A 20,763-nucleotide genomic window follows, 5' to 3' on the forward strand; every position below is an offset into this window, starting at 1 on the left:
AATTGCTGGTCAACTTTTAACCCTTATAACTCCCTAACAAAAAAAAAAATTGTTTCCAAAATTGTGCTGATGTAAAGTAGACATGTGAGAAATGTTATTTATTAACTATTTTTTGTGACATATCTCTCTGATTTAAGGGCATAAAAATACAAAGTTTGAAAATTGCAAAATTTTAAAAATTTTCGCCATATTTCCATTTTTTTCATAAATAATCGCAAGTAATATCGAAGAAATGTTACCACTAACTTGAAGTACAACATGTCACGAAAAAACAATCTCAGAATCAGCGGGATCCAATAAAGCGTTCCAGAGTTATAACCTCATAAAGTGACACTGGTCAGAATTGTAAAAATTGGCTCGGTCATTAAGTACCAAATTGGCTCTGTCACTAAGGGGTTAACATGGAAGGCAGTGTAATAAAATAATAATAAACCAAATCAACTAAAGTACTAGTTAAAATAATGGTAACTGAAATATATACACTATTAAATCCAGCAATATATTTAATTTATAAGGGCAGGAGACTGTTGAAAATCAAATGATTGAAGGGTGTGACGCTAGTCACTATTCACGAACAGACCGTAAGGCAGAAGAGTCAGATGTTTCGGGGTCAATACCATGAGAGTACGTAGCTAACCAAGGGAAATGTGAAGTCGTAAGACAGGTCACAGTCCAGGGTCAATAACAAGAGATAGCAGATTAAAGCCAAAGGACAAGACAAAGGGATAGTCAGAAAACGGTCCAAAGGGTCAGGCAGCAGAAGATCAGAACTCAGAGCAACAGAATCAGGCTAATACTCACCAAGAAGCCCAATCTACGTCTGGCAGGGATCAGACAGGGGGCAGACAGCACAGTTAAGTAGCTGGGCATTCACCAGAACACCAAACACCTGGAGAAAGTCCTGCACCTCAGTCACTGATTGAACAGCTGAGCCACCAATCAAGACACAGACAGCTCAGCAAGCCCACCACATTATTGGACAGCAAAACTGTCAATCAGGGCACAGACAACTCAGCAAGACAGCTTCCTTAGGCTACTTTCACACTAGCGTTGTGCACTGCACGTCGCTATGCGTCATTTTGTAGAAAAAACGCATCCTGCAAAAGTGCTTGCAGGATGCGTTTTTTCTCCATTGACTTGCATTAGCGACGCAGTGCGACGCATTACCACACGTCACAACCGTCGTTCGATGGTTGCGTCGTGTTGCGTCATTCCCGTCTTTTCTGACCGTGCATGCGCGGCCGGAACTCCACCCCCGCCTCCCCGCACCTCACAATGGGGCAGCGGATGCGTTGAAAAACAGCATCCGCTGGCCCCGTTGTGCGACGCATTCACTGTTAGCGTCGGTACGTCGCAACAACGCAATTCGTCGTGCGTCGTCCGACGCTAGTGTGAAAATAGCCTTAGAACAGCATAGCAATCACTCACTGAGCGGAGGAATTGTGACACAGGGTCTTTACTAACAAGATTTTGGTGTCTACCTAACTTGCGGCATGTGTACAAGCAGAACTATCACTATTCTGTACTTTGTGTCAAAAGATTCTCCCTTGTCCTGCTTGTTGGTAGAAGTGGTTGGCACATGGGATAAAGCCTGAGCGTATTAAATCGAAAGAACATTAGACAACATGTCAGAAACATTTCCAGCAGCAATGACAAATCAATCAAGACATTTCGTTTAGTAGAAATACATCAAATCTAAACATGAACACTAGCAGACGACAATGTTATTATTTGGCCATGAGTCCAGAAGCAATTTACTAAAGGATAATGGCAGGGAGTGAAAATCTCCAGATGGATAAATAATAAAGCAGGGTGGTAAAGAAAACAAGCAATATGATTATGACAATAAATGTCATTTTATCTGCAAACTATGCCTTTCATTAATATTAAAGAGTGATTTTTAAAAATAGAATGCTTAAAATAATTGATTGCAACTTTTTTGGAATTGCCAGAGGCCAGCTGAGCCCTAATGCTTTGATTGCTGTAGGGAACTCCCAAGTTTACTGTCACTGCAATGAATTCAAGTAAAGAACAGTGTCTCATGTTTCCACTCCTACAAGCACAATAGCAATGACATATCCATTGAGCCAAATCTTCCCCTCCCCAATCATCTGCATGAAGTGTAGTTTTAGAAGGCCTCTTTTTCTAGAAAGAAACATGTTGAAGGCGAAGAATTCTATTAGCTGGTACAGCTATAGATATTTTTCTTGGTGCAAAAAAATTTGCCATATGGTATTTTTTATAGCTATTGGTTGCTGCTCTATTAAAATAAAATGCTGCTGCTGTTATGTTGCTTTATTACAGATTAGAGTCGTCATCAACTTCATGCCCTCTACCCTGACTATACCATAGGGGGCTTTTTGGTATTTTGCTACAAAATACAGGAAGATGTTATTTGGACTTCTCTTCTGTATATATTTACCTGAAGAACTCAAAAAGACTACCCATGATGGCTGTTCAGTCAGTACAAGCAGTCAGTTTGTACAATAAGAAGGCAAGAAAGTGATTAGCTAAGCTGCCTGCTTCAGGACTGTACCGGGTGTCAGGTCCCAAATGCTGTTTTTCCTTGTTGTCTACAAAGCTTGGAAGTTCTGCAGATCCCTCAATTTTGGAACTTTATAATAGCAAAGATATCTTGTATGCCAGTACTTTACAGTGGTAGCACAGGCAACATTTTTCAAGAAAGGGCAATCACTGTCTTGATATCTACAGCCTCATTCTGTTGTCCGTGAGTCATGTGCATGTTCTGTTCATGATTTTTTATGCATAGAACACAAGTCCATTAAAATCTATGTGGCTGTTCACATGTCCGTTCTTTTTTTTGCAGTTCTTTTTTTTGCAGTTCTTTTGGTCTGCAAAAATCACAGTGACATATTTTTGCTCCAAGTGATAGATCGACATTACCCATACAAGTCTATGGGTCCATGAAAATTGTAGACAGCATACAAAATAATTATTTTTTCTATAAAATTGTTTTTATTGTATAAAAGCTGCAAAACAGAAAAAAATATAAATGTGGTATCAGGGCAATTGTGCTGACAAAAAGAATAAATCTGTCTTATCACTTTTACCATATGGTGAATGGCATAAAAAAACAAACAGAAAGCAATTCCTGAATTGCTGTTTTTTGTTCATTCTGCCTCTCAAAAGTCAGAATAGAAAGCAATCAAAAAAATGCTATGTGCTTGAAAATCGTACCAATAAAAACATCAAAAAACAAGCTCTCACATCACTGTCGGCAGAAATATAGAAAAATTATAGCTCTGAAAATATGGCGATGCAAAAACTTTATTTTGCAAACAAAAAGCATTTTTTAGTGTGTGACAGCAGCCAAACATCAAAAAACAATATAAGGCTATGTGCACACATCAGGATTTTCTGCAGAATTTTCCTGAACAAAACTGGACTTTTTCTGCAGGAAATCCGCATGCGTTTTTTTCGCGTTTTTGACGCAGTTTTTGACCGTTTTTTGTACGTTTTTTTCCGGAGCTTCCCAATGCATTAAACAGCGGGAAAAACGTGAAAAATTAGCAAAATTAATGAGCATGCTGCGTTTTTTACCGCAATGCATTGCAAAGCGCATCATGTGCACAAAAATTGCAGAATGCATTAAAAATGATGGGATGCTTATGTATGCATTTTTTAAGCTTTTTTCCCGCGGAAATTGGACAAAAAATGTGAAAAAAATTTGAAAATTCCTGAACGTGTGCACATAGCCTAAATCTGGTATCGCTGTAATCACACTGACTCGAAGAATAAAGCTGTCTAATCACTTATACCGCATGAGGAACGGCATAAAAAAATTAATAAAACCAATTTTGAACTGCTGTCGATTTGTTCATTCTGTCTCCCAAAGATCGAAGTAAGGCTTGACTCACATTTATCGTGCACGCTACGCTTACCCTGGGGATTTATTGTAAATCTCTGAATTACGTGATTCAAGCAGAACCCACAATGGAAGATCGCTATAATGAGGAGGATGACGACACTGTGGACTCTGTCTGGCCTATGACCCTGCGGTGTCTGTTTTTTTATGCACGCATAAAAGCGTGGTCAGACACAGTTTTGTGTACAGAGTTAGGCCGGCCTCACACTAGCGAGTTTTACGGACGTATGAGCGCATAAACTACGTCCGTAAAACTCGCAAAATAAACGGCACAATTATTCTCAATGGGGCTGCTCCTATTAGCCGTATATTACGGTTCAGTATTATACGGCTTTCTACGGCCGTACAAAATCGCAGCATGCTGCGTTTGTCACCGTATTGCGCAAAAAAATCGCCAATGAAAGTCTATGGGGGCGAGAAAAATACGGATTCCACACTGACCAGCAGTGTGACTTGCGAGAAATACGCAGCGGTGTTAGTGAAAAGTCGGTAATTCAATTGCCGGCTTTTCATTTCTCCTGCACAAACCCGACAGGATATGAGACATGGTTTACATACAGTAAACCATCTCATATCCCCTTTTTTTTGCATATTCCACACTACTAATGTTAGTAGTGTGTATGTGCAAAATTTCAGCGCTGTAGCTGCTGAAATAAAGGGTTAAATGGCGGAAAAAATTGGCGTGGGCTCCCGCGCAATTTTCTCCGCCAGAATGGTAAAGCCAGTGACTGAGGGCAGATATTAATAGCCAGGAGAGGGTCCATGGTTATTGGCCCCCCCGTGGCTACAAACATCTGCCCCCAGCCACCCCAGAAAAGGCACATCTGGAAGATGCGCCTATTCTGGCACTTGGCCACTCTCTTCCCACTCCCTGTAGCGGTGGGATATGGGGTAATGAAGGGTTAATGCCACCTTGCTATTGGAAGGTGACATTAAGCCAGATTAATGATGGAGAGGCGTCAATTATGACACCTATCCATTATTAATCCAATTGTTGGAAAGGGTTAAAAAACACACACACATGATTTAAAAGTAGTTTAATGAAATAAACACAGCGGTTGTTGTAATAATTTATTGCTCTCGCAATCCATCAGCAACACCCTCGCTTGGAAAAATAATAAACGCACAAGATACATACCCTCAGCTGAACCGTCACGTCCCACGAAGTAATCCATCTGAAGGGGTTAACTAATATTACAGGCACGAGCTGCGATAAACCACTCGCTCGTGCCTGTAATCCCGGGTGCTGAAAGGAAAGCAGTGATCTATACTTACATTGAGTTGCGGTGATGCGCCCTCTGGTGGATGTTCTCATGAACTGCAGCCTGGGAACTTTTTCCCACGCTCCAGGTCATATGAGGACATCCACCAGGGGGCGCATCACCGCGACTGAAGGAAATGTAGGTCAATGACCTACATTTCATTCATTCGCTGGGGAATTACAAGCACGGAGCACAGCTGCATTTAGCAGGGCTCCTGCCTGTAATATTAGTTAACCCCTTCAGATGGATTACTTCGTGGGACGAGACGGTTCACCAGAAGGTATGTATCTTGTGCGTTTATCATTTTTCCAAGCGAGGGTGTTCCTGATGGATTGAGAGAACAATAAATTATTACAACAACCGCTGTGTTTATTTCATTAAAATACTTTTAAATCATGTGTGTGTGTGTTTTTTAACCCTTTCCAACAATTGGATTAATAATGGATAGGTGTCATAATTGACGCCTCTCCATCATTAATCTGGCTTAATGTCACCTTCCAATAGCAAGGTGGCATTAACCCTTCATTACCCCATATCCCACCGCTACAGGGAGTGGGAAGAGAGTGGCCAAGTGCCAGAATAGGCGCATCTTCCAGATGTGCCTTTTCTGGGGTGGCTGGGGGCAGATGTTTTTAGCCACGGGGGGGCCAATAACCATGGACCCTCTCCTGGCTATTAATATCTGCCCTCAGTCACTGGCTTTACCATTCTGGCGGAGAAAATTGCGCGGGAGCCCACGCCAATTTTTTCCGCCATTTAACCCTTTATTTCAGCAGCTACAGCGCTGAAATTTTGCACATACACACTACTAACATTAGTAGTGTGGAATATGCAAAAAAAAAGGGGATATGAGATGGTTTACTGTATGTAAACCATGTCTCATATCCTGTCGGGTTTGTGCAGGAGAAATGAGAAGCCGGCAATTGAATTACCGGCTTTTAACACATATCGCGCTGAATGAAATCTAAATACAGAATATATATATATGTGTCTCAATGACACATATATATATATATATATATATATATATATATATATATATATACTGTATATATGTTTTCCCGAACATTTGAGCACATAAATCCATTAGATGTCGGTTTTGCAAGCCTGCGCGAAAATCTCGCAGTACGGATGCCATACGGATTACATACGGAGGATGCCATGCGCAAAATACGCTGACACACCCTGACTACGGATCAATATTTTGGGAACATTTCTCCGTATTACGGCCGTAGTACGGACGTATAATACGTGGCGTATTGTCTTACGCCCAGTGTGAGGCCGGCCTTACTCTGCTGCCTCATTATAGTGAATGGATCCCTCAGGGTTTCACCTGAATCATGGCATTCAGAGATTTATATGGATGTAGATGGAAACCCTGATGTAAGTGCTCAGTGTAGAGTGCAGGTCAAATGTGATTCAAAATATTATGTAAAATGTTCCCAATAAAAGCTTCAGCTTAATCCACAAAAAAGCATGTCCTCAATCTGGTCCATCATCTGTCAATGGAAATATAGGGGGCTTCCACATTACTGGTAGTACCTCGGCTCTAGAAAAGCACTATTTATCTTCGCCCCCAAAAAGAAATCCGGCAAATTCTGAGCTCCTAAATCCAAATGCCCCCCTCCATTCTAAGCGCCACAGTGTGCTAAACCACATTTAGCATCACACATTAGGCATTTAGCGATAGGTGCATATTTCCAGAATCATGAGATGAGCATAATGTATAGGCACTACAATGAATTGGGCACTACAATGTACTAGGCACTATACTGGCAGATTTGCAATTTTCAATCGACAACATCCACTAATGGGTATTTCCATGTTCAGCAGAAATTGTGTGACAAATTTTGTTGCCATTTCTATCCATTTCCCCTTGAAAAAACATAAATTTTTTGGGCTACAATAATTTTTTTGTGGTAAAAATGTAATTATTTTTTCTTCACTGCCAAATTTTATAAAATTCTTTAACACATTTGTGGAGTCAATATGATCACTGCAACCTTCGAATAAATTTATTGCGAGGTGTAGTTTGTAAAATTGTGTCACTTATGGGGGATTCTGCTGTTCTGGGACCTCAGGTGCTCTTCCAATGAGTCATGGCACTCGCAAACCAGAAAAACAAAATCTACACTAAAAAATGGCGCTCCTTCCCTTCTGAGCTTTCCACTGTGCCTGAAAGTATTTCCCAGTTACATGTAGGATGTTTACTCATTTAGAAAAAATTACACAGCAGGTCAATTTTTTCCTATTAGCCCTAATAAAAATTAAAAACTTGGGGTGAAAACAACATTTTTGTGGTAAAAATGTAATTATTATTTCTTCACTGCCCAATGGTATAAATTTTTGCGAAGCACATGTGGCGTCAACATGCTCACTGCACCCCTAGATAAATTCATTGCGGGATGTAGTTTGTAAAATTACTTCACTTGTGGAGGGGTTCTGCTGTTTTGGCACCTCAGGGGCTCTGTCAATGTGACATGGCACCCTCAAACAATTTTAAAATCTGAACTCCAGTATGGCCCTTCTTCCCTTCTGATCTTTCCACTGTGCCTCAAAAGTAGTTTTTGACCACACTTGGGGTATTTACCTACTCAGGAGAAATTGTGTAAAAAATTGTACAGTTCATTTTCTCCTATTATCTCTTTGGAATATTAAAAACTTGGAGCCAAAGCAAATTTTTAGTAGAAAAAATGGTAATTTTTAATTTACCCATCCTAATGTTATAGAATTCTGTGAATCGCCTGAAGGTTAAAAATGCTCACTATACCCTAGATGAATTCCTTGAGAGGTGCAGGCTCCAAAATCAGGTAATTTGTGGGGTTTCTGCCATTTTGGCATGTCAGGGGCTCTTCACAAGTGACATGGCATCCGCAATTTATTCCAGCCAAAAGCCCGAGCCCTGCCATATGATGCCCAAACAGTAGCTTACCAACACATATGGTGTATTGGCATACTCAAATAGAAGAAATTGCATGGTAAATTATATGGTCCACTTTCTTCTGTTACTGTTTAGAAAATGTAAAATTTGGGGCTGAATAAACATTTTTGTGGGCAAAAGAAAAGTTTTCATTTGTCTGCATTGCTTTAATTCATGTGAAGCATCTGAAGGGTTAATAAACTTATTGAATGTGGTTTTGAGTAGTGATGGGTGGACCGCTGGATGTTCTGGTCCAGCAGGTTCTGCCGAACAGTTAAAAAAGTTTAGGTACCTTATCCTGAACCTGGACCTCATTCACTTGAATGGGGGCCTGAACATCTAGTGTTTACCATGGTGTCCTGTGCATGACAGCACGGCAAACACTGCCTCTGATCGGCGGTAAAGTCAGTACCTCCGGTCAGGCCGTCTGTCAAATGACAGCATGAGCCTGCAGCTGTGACTGAAGATAAAAAGTTTACCTCCTATAACTGGCGTCAGCTGATGGGACTACTACTGCCATCAACTACTACTGCCACCAACCTTTAAAAAAAAAAATAATAATTGGCGTGGCGTCCCCCCATAGGTGTTTGGTACGGACCACAAACTTTACAGCTTGGATTCACCCATCTCTAGTTTTGAGCACTTTGAGGGGTGAAGCTATTAAAATGATGTCACTTTATGACATTTTCTGGCATAGGCCCCTCTAATTCACTTCAAATGTGATGTGGTCCCTACAAAAAAATAGGTTTTGTAAATTTTGTTGGAAAACTAAAGAAATTGCTGAACAACATTTAACTCTTCTAACTTCCTAAACAGAAAAAAATGAAGTTAAAAAAATAATGCTTATATTCTGACTCATGGATATGTAGAACGCAGTGGTGCCTGGATAGGCCTTTCTTTTGGGCGCTTCCGTATTGACCTGTACTCACGTTCATACCGATTTATCAGATAGCTTAACTCAGCCACGATCTCATGTAAGAAGACTCCAGGAAAAAAGGGTTGCTTTAACTGAAACTCTTGTATTATGATGAAAGTAGCAGGTAAAAAGGAATATTCAACAGAGGACATGAAGTAGGATGCATACAGATAGAGGAATGATGACAAATGGAGAATAAGGGCGTGAACAAACATACATCACAGGACTACAGTGAGAGAGTTGGGACAAAATACAGGGAAAGGCAAACTTCTGCCTAGAAAGAAAGGATCGAACACAAGCAATGCAAACATTAAATGATTTCTCAAGTCGTGAGACATGACACTCCCCGTCTGAAATCCTTGGATTTCACGATGTCCGTAATTCTTGGAAGTCGTTCGAACCTGAAAAACAAGAAGAAAGAAAACATGCATGCAATAATAAACATCAAAGATTTTAAAGTCCAAAACTCGTTGTTGTCGACCCGTAGATCAAACCGAAAGATAAGTCCAAATATATTAAACCCATCTTCAGATTGGGGAAGCCGCAAACATGCCAACTCTTCCACCAACCCAGAATCCAATGGGAATGTTAACAGTTCAATAAACTGGAGAATGAAGAGGAATGCTCCCCGCCGTGAGCAACGTCCAGGAGCATGTTCAATTCATGTGATGTCCTCCTTTCGTAGAAGCAGCACGAGTTCAGTGACCGGGCGGAAAAAGGTTCGGGTAGAGCCCCCTTTTGTCACCTTAACTTCTACCTTACAAGTCTTTCCGTCCTCACTGGGTAAGACCTTGGTGATAAGTCCCAATGGCCAGTCATTACGATGAGCCTCTTTGTCCTTTAAGAGAACAAGGTCTCCTTCTTGGAGATTGGGACTGGGCGTCTGCCATTTGTGACGATTTTGAAGCAAGTGTAAATATTTGGTCTTCCATCGATGCCAAAACAAGTTAGCCAGGTGTTGTACTTGCCTCCACTGACGTCTGTAAATGTCCTTGTTATCGAAGTTCCCAGGCGGAACTGTAGCAGCTCCAATCTTCTGTGTGAGAAGTGTGGCTGGAGAAACATCAGAACCCAAGTTGAGGTCCTTTAGGTTTGTGGCGTGGTCCTCAGATGGAAACGCGTTCATTACCTCTTGACTGTTAGAGATAATCTTGTGGAGTCTGAGGTTTGATGTGGATAGCATTTCCTGTGTCCTGGAGAGTAGGTCAATTGCATCTTCGCTTGTGGGCAAGGACTTGAGCCCATCGTCCACGTAGAAGTTCTTCTCTACAAATTGCCGAGCATCGGAACCGTACTCTCTCTCACCTTCCTGGGCTGTCCGTCTCAGTCCATAGATCGCCACAGCAGGTGAGGGACTGTTGCCGAAGACATGGACCTTCATCTGGTAGTCTATGACCTGATTGTTGACATTGTTGTCTTTGTGCCATAGGAACCTAAGATAGTTTCTGTTGTCTTCTTTCACAATGAAGCAATGAAACATCTGCTGAATGTCGGCCATTATGGCAACAGGTTCTTGTCTGAAGCGGATCAATACTCCAAGGAGGCTGTTGTTCAGGTTGGGCCCAGTTAGGAGCAGGTTATTGAGAGAGAGGCCTTCAAACTGAGCACTGGAGTCAAACACCACTCTGATCTGGTTAGGCTTGCGAGGGTGATAGACACCAAAGGATGGAAGATACCAACATTCTTCTCCCTCCCTCAGTGGTGGCGCAGGTTCAGCATGATTTCGGTCAAAGATGTTCTGCATAAAGTCAATGAAATGCTTCTCCATCTCTGGTTTCCTCTTTAGGGTACGCTTTAAGGATGAGAACCTTGCAGTTGCTTGCTGCAGGTTGTTCGGCAACCTCACTCTTGGGAAACAAAAGGGTAAAGGAGCTACCCAACTGTTGGAGTAATCTTGAACAAATTCTTTATCCATAACCTTTATAAATTCTTTATCTTCCCTTGTGGGTGCCAACTTGTTGTCGCTACTTGTAGAGTCGAACACTGATGACCCGAGGTTTTCATCCCAGGGCTGGTGCGTGTTCATGTTGTTGAAGGATTCCTGTTGCCACTTGGTGTTGCTCACTTTCTCTTTCACCCAGTAGTGATGTGGGCATGGTTGGAAATGGGTGCTGCGACCATTTGACAAGATGTGTGTTTTATAAGAGGAGATGTTGTTAGGTCTCTTCATCTTGTGTATGCAAACATTGCCTACAATTACCCAGCCTAGATCTAAGCGTTGGGCAAATGGTGCATCGTGTGGTCCGTTAATTTGCTGACGCACCTTGTGCAGCCGGAGAATGTCTCTGCCAAGCAGAATCAGGATATCTGCATTGTTGTTGAGGGCTGGTATCTTGTTTGCTATCCCCTTGAGATGTTGGTGATGAAGAGCAGCCTCTGGCGTTGGGATCTCTTCTCGATTGGATGGAATCTGGTTGCACTCGACCAGTGTAGGTAACGGTATCTCGACGGTGTTCTCGAGAGATGTCGCTGTAAGACCACTGGCCCTTCTCCCAGAAACCTCTGTAACACCGCTGCAGGTACCTAAGGTGTAAGGGTAAGCATTTCCCTTTAAGTTAAACATATCAAAGAGTTCTGACCTTGCAAGTGATCGGTTGCTCTGATCATCCAGAAGGACGTACACCTTCATGGCTTTCTCTGGGTGACCGTTGGGATACACGTTCACCAGGCAAATCTTCGCACAGGACTTGTCCCAGAGGTCTTCTCCGCAGACTTCTGTGCATGAAGAAGATATTGTGGTATGGCTTGCAGTTTGAGCTGCGTCCTCCCCGCCATGGCTCATGGTGGGGGAATGAGTAAGTGTAGAGTCAGGACGGAATGGGTGGAGCGCTTGTACGTGGTCCTCACTGTCACACTCCATGCACTTAATTGTAGCTTTACAGTCTTTAGCAAGGTGTTCAGTAGAAGCACAACATCTGTAGCATACCCCGAACTTCTTTAGAAGCTCCTTGCGTTCTTGGAGCGGTTTCTTCCTGAAGCCGATGCACTTTTTTAAGGGATGTGGCTTCTTGTGGATGGGACATTCACGATTTGGGTTCTCTATCTTTTCACCCTTGTTACTCTTGCCTGGGGCTGATGTTGGTAAGGGAAGAATATCCGTCTTCTTCACTGACACTGGACCCCTGCGGTTTCTGTCGTTCGAGCGTGCGCTGACGTATTTAGAAGGAGGTGAATCTGGGCCACTGGATTCTTGGTAGGAAAAGCTTGGGTCGTTCTTGTGCTCTGCCACATCTTTTATAAACTCACAGAAGTAGGAGAATGGAGGAAATGACACTTGATGGTCTTTCTTGTATTTTGACCCTAGTGTAGTCCACTTTTCTTGCACGTTGTATGGTAGCTTGGAGATAATGGGATTTACTCCACGAGCAGTGTCCAGGTAGCTGAGGCCAGGTAGGTGGGTGTCTGCCTTGGCCAGCTGGAGCTCTAACAGCAAGTCACTGAGCTCTAGGAACTTTGAACTGTCCTTGCTTGATATCTTTGGAAAACTCTGTAGACGCTTGAACAGTGCATCCTCTATGGCTTCTGGACTGCCAAAGTTTTTCTCTAGTCTTTCCCATGCAGCCATGAGACCAGCCATTGGATTACTGGTATGTACAGACCTGAGTCTCTTGACACGCTCTGTAGATTGTGGTCCTAGCCATCTGATTAGCAGGTCCAGCTCTTCGGCAGCAGTGATGCCGAGGTCACTAGTTACGGTTCTAAAGGCATTTTTCCAACCTCTGTAATTTTCAGGTTGGTCGTCAAACCTTGTGAGACCGGTTTTAGTAAGTTCGCGGCGAATCATGTACCTTGCGAAGTCGGACATGTCTGTTCTTTCTGACTTAGGATGCACGAATGTGGGCTGAGCGGTGCTGTACATAGGGGTGGAGATGTCTTGGCCTTGAAACGTGGGTAAGTATGGAGTGGCATATGCATTTAGTCCAGCAACCGGTTTGGTGGGTATAGTCTCTGCTACATGCGGAGCTGGCACTATGCGGTTGTCGAGAGTATAATGACCTGCCGGTATATCGGGTTGCGTGCAGATAATAGCCTGTGGAGTTTGATGAGATGCAGGGTCTTGGCGCATACCGGAATACGAAGGAAGTTCAAGTTTGGGAGCATTGTACTGACCTTGAGTGTAGGGTTCTGTAAGTGGATCGGCATCCTGGTGCCCTGGAGAAGCATGAACGCCATCAGGAGTGTTAGTGATGATCTGCGGTTCGCCATTTTGGCTTAGCACGTAGTCTCTTGTGCGTTCAATAGGGTCCTCTGCCTCCACTTCACACAAACTGATGCTGTCTCTTTGACTCCCACTGATAGCTCGCTCCAGGATCCTTAACTCCGCCATGGCTGTTGCGTGCTCACATTCCTTCTCCAGAGCTTCCTTGCGTGCTGCATCCGCATCCATTTCTGCTCTCTTTTGTGCTGTGGCTGCATCCATTTCTGCCATTTCTGCTCTCTTTTGTGCTGTGGCTGCGTCCATTTCTGCTCTCCTTTGCGCAAAGGCTGCTTGTATCTTAGACGTTTCTGCCTTAGCACGTGCCCTTATAAGCTGCTGGCTGAGAGTGGAATATTTTGATGAACTTGACCTAGATGAGCGTTTTGAGTGCTAACACGATTTGGATGAGCGAGATGATGCATCTGGTGTCCGTGCAATTTTAGTCTCTATCTTTGTCTTAATGTCGCGTACGGTGTAGTCTCTTTCAGAATTAAGCTGCTGGAAACTTTGCAATTCTTTTAAAGTCTCTGGCAGATTCAGTTTCTTCAGGAGAATAATGTATTGGTCAGTCTTCTCCATATACCTTTGGTATGCTGTGCATAATTGTTCTAGGGCTCCCTCAAGTGGTAACTCGTGAGAAGCAGGCCTTGATACAGTGTCTATGTGACTCAGCACTTTCTCCCATAGTGAAGACACATCACTATATACAACACATTTTTCAGTCTCTAAATTCTCCATGACTTTCCATGTAGGTTTGACTGTACGTTTTCCCCTTTCACTAGCTGGTGGATGGGGATCTGGGTATCTTTCCTGTGTTTGTAAGTCTGGTAGGGACATTGTATACCTCGCTTCAGACATGATTTGTTTGCAGGCAGGAAGAGTGGATGATGAGGGTTATACTTCTCACTGTTTATCTGCAGTGTGTGCTTCTATGCACGCTGGGGTCTGGCTGGGAACTGGGTTACTGTGTATCTGGGAAATGTCCTTTTCCACTGAGGTTCAGCACAGACCTTGAGTTACTGTCTCTGAAGGCAGGATATTCCTTTTTACTATTCTGACTCATGGATATGTAGAACGCAGTGGTGCCTGGATAGGCCTTTCTTTTGGGCGCTTCCGTATTGACCTGTACTCACGTTCATACCGATTTATCAGATAGCTTAACTCAGCCACGATCTCATGTAAGAAGACTCCAGGAAAAAAGGGTTGCTTTAACTGAAACTCTTGTATTATGATGAAAGTAGCAGGTAAAAAGGAATATTCAACAGAGGACATGTAGTAGGATGCATACAGATAGAGGAATGATGACAAATGGAGAATAAGGGCGTGAACAAACATACATCACAGGACTACAGTGAGAGAGTTGGGACAAAATACAGGGAAAGGCAAACTTCTGCCTAGAAAGAAAGGATCGAACACAAGCAATGCAAACATTAAATGATTTCTCAAGTCGTGAGACATGACAGCTTATATAAACTAGACATGTGGTAAATGTTATTTTTTTAACTATTTTGTGTGATATAACCCTCTGGTTTAAGAAAAAAAATCACAGAAAAAAGATACAACCTTACGAACACCAGGTGAGATTACCAATGCACTAGCAGAGTGAAGTACACCCCCATGATAAAATTAGGGGAAGCAGAGGTGCAAAATACTGATACAAATAGCCACTCACAAACCTATCAATTCATGGAGGGGGTGGCTGGGTAGGGTTAAACATGCACCCAGCTGGAGCTTGCTTAGGACAGATAAGTGTGATGCACAGTGTCTGGCTTACAGCCTATTGATAACTCCCATACTGTTAAGGTCCCTTCACACTAAACAACTTTACAACGAGAACGACAACGATCCGTGACGTTGCAGCGTCCTGGTTAGTGACCTCGTTGTGTTTGACACGCAGCAGCGATCTGGATCCCGCTGTGATATCGCTGGTCGGAGCTAGAAGTCCAGAACTTTATTTGGTCGTCAGATCGGCATGTATCGTCGTGTTTGACAGCAAAAGCAACGATGCCTGCAATGTTTTACATGGAGCTAAAGACCTGTGAGAACGATAAGTGAGTCACCGTTACGTCACTGGATCGCTCCTGCATCGTTGTGGAGCTGCTGTGTTTGACATCTCTACAGTGACCTAAACAGCGACGCTGCAGCGATCGGCTCGTTGTCTATATCGCTGCAGCGTCCCTGAGTGTGACGGTACCTTAAGATCAGGCAGGCTGTCCAGGACTATATAAGTGCACTCCACAAGAGAGATGCCTCAATTCACCCAACCAACATTAAATGGCCTGGCTACATAATGCATAAAATGGGAAAAAGGTGCAATAAAAACATGAAAAATAATGTATAAAATAAATACATTACATGAGGTATGGGTTGGTCTTTTGGCCTCTGGTTTAAGGGCTTAAACGTTTGAAAATTGCAGAAATTCAAATATTTTCACAAATAAAGGCAAAAAATATTGGCCTAAATTTACCACTAACATGAAATACAATAGATCACAAAAAAGAAAATCTCAGACTCAAGACTCACTGAGGTGTTCCAAAGGTATTACCACATCAAGTGACACTGGTCAGAATTGTAAAATTTGGCCTGGTAAGACAGGTGAAAACAGACTCCGGGGTGAAAGGGTGAATGCAGTGCCACAAGAGGTCCCATAAATCAAGAGCATCCAATATTGACCAATATTGGCCTTGTCCCTTGTACGCATGGATTTCTACAAAATATCTGACTATTTGGACGATATGTTGGGTGATGGGATATTCAAAGTCTTTGCAATCTTACATTTACAGTAGGAACATTATTTTTTTAAATTGTTCCACAATTTTAAGACACAGTTGTTAACAGATGGTTGAACCTCTGACCATCTTCACTTTTGAGAGACTCTGCCTCTCTAGCATGCTCCTTTTATACAAAATCATATGTCTGAGTTTTGACCCTCCAGCAGTTTTTCGTTAGTACCATTTAGTTTTCCTACCTTTAGTTAACCCTGTTCAACTTTTTTGAGATTTGTTGCTGCCATCAACTTCTATTTTTTTTAAGTTAAATAGAAAAATGTCTGACTGTCAATTTCTGATTTGTGATCTATGATCTTATTGCATTCTTGTTTTCTTTACATTTTACAAAGAGACCCAACTTTTTTTGAATTCGGGATGTAGAAGTCCTTATGTGCTGCTCTATTTGATTGGTAAAGCCCTGATATATTGGGCTATGTATGCAAAGCGATACCGTCTGGCCACATCCACATGATCTTTGTTACTAAGGTCTTTTGGAAATACTGCCGCTCAGCTGCTTGGGAGGAATTATTGCTTTGTAGCTGCACTCTGAGTGTGAGTTGTAAAGGGCAGTCTAATTTTTAGTTCAAACAGTAGGTTATACCGACTTTTCTGTTAAATATATGCATAGATGTACTGTATCTGATTTTTAAATGTGCAGTATGTTGTACTTGTTTAATCCTTCTGTGCCTCCGGGAGGCTCTCAAAAAACGAAGAGACCTACTGGACTTACAGACAAATCTCTGTACTTCCCAGGTCCCAGAATAAAGACGGGCCTACCAAAAAGCAAATGTGGTTATATAAACAAAAATCCTTCATCTGCCAGTAGATAGCTTTGAATATTTCCAACTATGGTATAAACATATCTAAAAATTCCTATAATTTGCTAACATTTTTTGAACTTTATGCAAGCCTCATTCAGACAACCATTTAAAAAAATAAATAAATAAGGGCAGATTTTCATTAGTGTTTTGGACCGTATTTCATCATTGCCAGTATGTCGGTTTTTATCATTGGAGTTTCATCAGTCCTTCCCATTTATAAAATAACTTATGGATGTTTCTCCAATTCTCCTATCAAACAGTTGTTTAAAATTGGACAGCACATATCTGCAACTATGATGCCATGAACGTTCAAGTTTCTCACAAACCCATAGAATTGCATTAAAAAATTTGCTTTTGATGAAAATGGAGATGCCTTCATTTTTTTCAATAAAAATTCAGTACACAAAAAATGTACATGTGAAAAGCCTTAAAAATTATAATTGGTACGTGGTCTATTTGTGAAAAAATACGGATAGATCATGTACGAAACGAAACCATATGCCAGAACGACATCTAACTTGTATTTTTGAATCTCTTTATGTAATTTTTTTTACTAAATAATAATACATATAATCTTACTTTGATCACAACGTTTCAGAAATGTACAGTAAGTGCGCGGGTTTGCATTCCAGAACATCACACATGTCGTAAAAATGCTATTAAGTCTTTTCAATACCGGCCACTGTTTCAGGCAGACATTTGCCTATGCATACCAATGTGTATGATGTAGTTTCTACAGCTGTAACCATCTAGCCGGATCATGTCACAGAATATGGATGACATGCAGTATTGAATGTTTATATATCTAAAGGCTTGGAAGTAAAGCCTGGCGGTGGTAAGCATTAGATGGGCCACCCCACTGCTGTAAATGTAAGCACATTACTATTAGGTCTATTGGAAAATAATATGATAAAAAGTATTTCTCACAAATAACAGGATTATCTGGGTTATTTATACACCGCTGCTTACTTTCTTGGGTGGTGAGGTCATAAAGAAGGTATTTTCGGCTTATGAATCCTTAACCATCTTTTTGCCACAGTAATAAAATGAGTGTTGTGAAGCTCTCAGGATAGTGAAGATTAATGATGAATATTGATCTTGTACTTCAGGGCAGTCACAACATAAGTGGTGTGTGAACCAACACCTTATCTGAGCCGTGCATGTGTTTTATTGCTCTTGATTTCAGCACATACAGATTTATGATGACAAATGGTGTTAACTAGCCGATAATGAGCAAATGGCTGAGTGAAACCCTATTCTTGAAACATTCCATAATTTGAGTGTTCCTCTCTCACATTCTCCATCAGACAGGACTTTAGATCAAACATTTGTAGACTGGAAGGGCCTCTGTCAAGTTCAGTGCTGTGGGAGAACATATTTGTAGAACAAAGCACTAAAGAGATCAACGAGGAGGAGGCCAGTGACTCTCTCTGTGAATTATTCACTACTTTGCTGTGGTCTACATGCCAGGTCACCAGTGTTCACAGCGGGGAGAAAAGCATTACTTATTATCAGGATGACATTGCTCACTGGAAGGAGACTTCTTTTTTGTTCATTGCTCTTTCAGGTTTTAACAAGACATTGCATTCTTGTAATCTTCCCCTAGGCAGCAATGCTCTACACAAGCCAGATATATAATAACAATATTAAAGCTCAGTTAGCTTAAACTGGTGATTTTTTTTAATATTCATCTTTTTTGGCATATATGCTTGAAGGGCTCAATAAGTGACGTTGAAAAAAAAAGCTATTTAACCTGAGGTAAAGTTCCGTACAATGTAAGCGATAGCTGTATTAAGTTTAGGATGTCTCTAAAAATAAAACATTATGTACATGCATTGTTTTACAAAATGTACAACGCATTTCTTGGAACAAATAAATCTGAAAGCATTGGTATGTCTGACAAGGACATTAATCCTTTTGGTGATGGCTGTCATATATGTACAGTGGCTGTGTCTACCATTTTCTATGTAAATGGGGTCCAAGAGCTGAGCGAGCGTCCTAGAGTAACTGATGATGACTAGTGATGAGCGAGTATACTCGTTGCTCGGGTGGTCTCTGAGTATTTGTAATTGTAAGTGATCGGAGATTTAGTTTTCGTTGCCTCAGCTGAATGATTTACAGCTTATAGAGAGCTTGAATACATGTGAGTATTCCCTAGCAACCAGGCAACCCCCACATGTACTCAGGTTGGCTAGCAGCCGTAAATCATGCAGCTGCGTCAACAAAAACGAAATCTCCGAGCAGTTACAAATACTTGGAGACCACCCGAGCGTGCTCGGGAAAACCCGAGCAACAAGTACACTCGCTCATCACTAATGCTGATGTGATGCTTGTCCCAAATGAAAAAGGTGAGCCTCTTAAATGCCTCTGTCACTTGTCACAGCCATCGCCCCCTTGCACAATACAACTGAGTATGGAAATGCTTGAATTAGTAAAATATCAAACTAATTATCCTAATCCCATAAAGTGAATGCTGAAATAAAAAAAAACTCCAAATAGCCTTTTTTGTTTGCTGCAATTTCCCACCAAAAAAGCAATACAAAGCAATCAAAATGTCATAAGTACTAAAAATGATATAAATAAAAGCTACAGATTGATATGCAAAAAACATGAAAACAACTCCAGTCCTTATGCGATTCCAATAACGGAAGAATAAAAAAGTTACTGGTCTCAGATAATGGCAACCCACAGTCCTGATTTTTTCAACCACTAAGATGTACCCATGAATCATGTAGCCAAGCGAGGTCAATACTATCACACAATGAACCCCATGAAAACAAAACCCATAAAGCAATGGATGGCGGAATTGCAGTTTTTTTCATTATTTTACTCCACTTGTAATTATTTTTCCAATTTTTCAACATATTATATAGTAATATTAATGTTCTCATTAACAGCTGCAACTCATTCTGCAAAAACAATCTGTCATTTAGCTATATCAAAAGAAAAGTAATTCATTTATGGCTCTTGGAGGAAATAGAAAAGTGGAAAAAATCAGTATGAGATCGACCATCATCATGTCTTGTCAACAGAGCAGAGAAGAAGACAAGAAGTTGCTCTGCTGATGTGACCTCAGTGGAAACTGCAGAATTGCCTGCAGGAGTGGTCCGTGACCACAGTGAGCCGGCAGAGATCAGCACCAGGCACAAGAGGCAGGTAGTTTAGTCCTAATTTGACTGTGATCGATTACATAAATTGCGCCAATCTAAAGCTGACCTCAATCCTGACCCTAACCAATCTCAGTGTCCCAGCACTACTTCTATGTTACAGGGGCAAAGGTAAAGTGTGTCTGCTCGCAGTCTGAGAAAGTACAGGTCCTGGAGATTCAACTTGAGAAAACCCCTTTAATGAACAATATTAGAAGAAGAACTATGTCTTTCCTTACCCCCATATACTTACATTTTCATTCTTTTTTCTCCATAGGGCATATTAAAAAGAAGTGAATGAAAATGGTTTGACAAGAGATCAGTGTAGATGGTGACAATTAAGTTTCCATTCTGAGTTAAGGATGGACATTTGCCTCATGAATCGTTGTATGAAGTCTTCCAGAAACCCTTATTTGTGAGTTTCAGGAATATACTGTATTTGTGCATCTATTTTCTCTATTTGCTATCTATGAGTTCTCCTTCACATGCCCTGGTGATTCCTGTACAGGAAAAACCAGTACTGGTGAGATCTGAGGTCTGTGTTCGTGTGCCATCCATATGTACGTATGTGACATATGTGGGTCAGTTTGCTGTCCGTGTGTTAGTGCGTCACATCTATGTGCCGTCCGCGTGTCTGTGCTTTTTCCTCAGCAGATGAATATGGTTGTTTATTATTTTTGTTTTTTCACGAGTGACATGGGCTTCAATAAATTATAAAGGTAAAGGTGAGTATAACTTTTTTTAAATAAATGTGTAAAAGAGGGTGTTAAGTTTTATTTCAAATAAAGGATTTTATTCTTGCAGTATGTTTATTTCCAAATTTACTATGTGTTTAGTGATTTGGGC

At 41.4% G+C, this 20,763-nt stretch overlaps 1 long non-coding RNA gene across 2 annotated transcripts in view; it reads left to right on the forward strand.

Moving 5' to 3' along the window:
- Window positions 1-20,258, forward strand: part of LOC143773695 (uncharacterized) — a 113,766-nt gene extending 93,508 nt beyond the window's left edge. Inside the window, exon 3 of one of the 2 annotated variants that reach the window (XR_013215312.1) lies at window positions 20,195-20,258. This is a non-coding gene — a long non-coding RNA (uncharacterized LOC143773695). Of the gene's footprint in view, window positions 1-19,803; window positions 19,929-20,194 lie in introns of those variants that run through there. The other variant, XR_013215311.1, reaches the window with a different exon arrangement.
- The last annotated feature ends 505 nt before the right edge of the window (window positions 20,259-20,763 follow it).

Source organism: Ranitomeya variabilis, chromosome 5 (genome assembly GCF_051348905.1).
Source record: "Ranitomeya variabilis isolate aRanVar5 chromosome 5, aRanVar5.hap1, whole genome shotgun sequence".
In the NCBI taxonomy this organism is placed as follows: Eukaryota; Metazoa; Chordata; class Amphibia; order Anura; family Dendrobatidae; genus Ranitomeya; species Ranitomeya variabilis.